Raw genomic sequence first — 2,500 nt, 5'->3', positions numbered from 1 at the left:
GATCATATCGAATGGCAGGGCATGATTGAAGGGCTGAATGGCCTACCCCCCTATTAAACTAGACGTTAAGTGCGCTTTTTTAAGTTGAAATCCGATTTCGCCATCATAATGAAATTCAAACCTACGTGCCCAGAACATTAGCCTGGGATAGGCTGGCCCAGTGACATTATCACTACACCATCACTTCCCTGGATACTGGCTATGAATCCCCCCGCTCTTCCTGCCTGAGGTTGCTGTTGATGGGGGAGATCCTCAACTATATCCACCCCCTGCCCACGGTCACCAGGTCAGTGGGACAATGGAACACAGAAGTTTTGTCTCAGAGGTAGGGTCACTACAGATCACATCGCAAGACCTCCCAGAAGTAATCTTCAGGAGCACCATCACATTCCCAGAGGGTTCGCCAGGATAGATACTGAGAGAAATCACAACAGAAAGTGCTGGAGAAACTCTGCAGATCTTGACCGCATCAGTGGAGAGAAAAACAGAATTGGTGTTGCAAGCCCAGTGACCCTTTGTCAGAACAGAATTACTCCGGTGTGGAAACAAGCCATTTGGCCCCTCTGATTCATTCCCCTAATTCCCCATGTCTAACCCACCTAGTCTATACATCCGTAGACACTATGGGTAATTTAAGCATGGCCACCCCACCCTAACCTGCACATCTTTGGCCTGTGGGAGGAAACCCACGCAGACTCAGGGAGAATGTGCAAACTCCACACAGACAGTCACCTGAGGGTGGAGTCAAACCCAGGTCCCTGATGCTGTGAGGCACCAGCTAACCACTGAGCCACGGAGAGGCGAATGGAAATAAGGCGGATTTTTACGACTTGGAAAGTGGGGAGGTGGAGCGAGGAGAATAACTGGCAAAGGCAGCTAACAAAAAAACAAAAACATAGAAAGCAGGTGCAGGGGTGCACCTTTTGGCCCCTCACGGTGCTCTGCAATCTGATTCAGACTGACGTTCGATCTCAATGCCACATTTACCACAAGGGAGATTAACAGTGTTAGAGAAAGAGATCTAGATGAAGAGGAACTGAGTAATGGCAGATGTTCAATGTGAAAGAGAAGTTACCTGCGATCGGGTTAGGGTTATGGTTATGTCGACAGGGCCCAGAATTGGGGATGAGGGCAGTGCTGTCATGAAAGGTGAGGACCCATTTTGTTGAATTTAGTGTGGAGCTTGGAGATATATGGCAGGCAGATACCCCTTGCTAGGGCAAAGCGATGGGTGTGGGTACAATTACAGAGCTTAAGAGCCCTTCGGATAAGTTCATGAATAGGAAATGTTTGGAGGGACACGGCCAGGAGCAGGCAGGTGGGACTGGTTTAGTTTGGGATTATGATCAGCATGGACCGGTTGGGCCGAAGGGCCTGTTTCTGTGCTATATGACTCTGTGACAATATGAGGTAAAATCCCTTCATTTGAAGAATGAACCTTCAGAGTCCCGTCTTTTTTTTCATGCATTTATGGTATGCGGGCGTCGCTGCCTAAGCCAGAGGACAGTTAGGAGTCAACCACATTGCTGTGGGTCTGGAGTCACGTGGAGGCCAGACCAGGTAAGGATGGCAGTTTCCTTCCCTAATGGACATTAGTGAACCAGATGGGTTTTTCCCAACAATCGATAAAGGATTCATAGTCATCATTAGATTGTTAATTCCAGATTTTTATCGAAGTCAAATTCCACCCTCTGCTGTGGTAGGATTCAAATCCGAGTCCCCAGAACAATTTCTGAGTCTTTGGGCTACCAGTCCAGTGGTAACACTACTAGGTCATCACCTCCCCTTCGGATCTGGGTGCGCGTTTGTTGAGTGTGCTCAAGCCTGAGCTCGACAGGTTTGCAGTCCCTGAGGGAAACAAAGTGATGCTAAAGGAGGGGAGGTGAGATACAATAATCAGCCATGGCCTAAATACCAGGCCTGCTTCGCTGCAAATGGGATCTTGCAGAGTTTGGTGCCAGTCAGTGCCAGCGTTGAAACTCCCAAGTTCACACTCAGTCACTGCTAAGGAACCTCAGGAATCCCCTGCAATTCCCCACCTTCCCTCTGGCTCTTCTCAGGGTTTTGTCCGATGGGCGATGGAGAAGGACGTCCTTCTGCTTCTCCCAGATGAAGAACAACACGCCACAAAGACAGAAGTTGCTGGAAAAGCTCAGTGGGTCTGGCAGCATCTGGGAAGTTAACGTTTCGGCTCCTGCGACCCTTCCCCAGAACCCGAAAGGTTAACTCTGTTTTTCTCCTTCACAGGTGCTGCCAGACCCTGCTGAGCTTTTCCAGAAACTTCTGTTTTTGTTCCTGATATACAGCGGCCTCAGTTCTATCAGTTTTGATTTTGTGAAGAACAGCACGCTGTTTGGACGAAGGAGCCTAACGGCAGGAAAATGTGACTCAAATTATGTGCGTATTTTGAGAAGGAAATGAGGAAAATGATAACTCTAAGAACGGCAGTTTGAAATTCAGCTGCTTACAAATATTTCCTCTGAAATCTGATAGTTTGTTT

Source organism: Stegostoma tigrinum, chromosome 23 (genome assembly GCF_030684315.1).
Source record: "Stegostoma tigrinum isolate sSteTig4 chromosome 23, sSteTig4.hap1, whole genome shotgun sequence".
Classification (NCBI taxonomy): domain Eukaryota; kingdom Metazoa; phylum Chordata; class Chondrichthyes; order Orectolobiformes; family Stegostomatidae; genus Stegostoma; species Stegostoma tigrinum.
Note: the sequence above shows the minus strand (reverse complement) of the source record.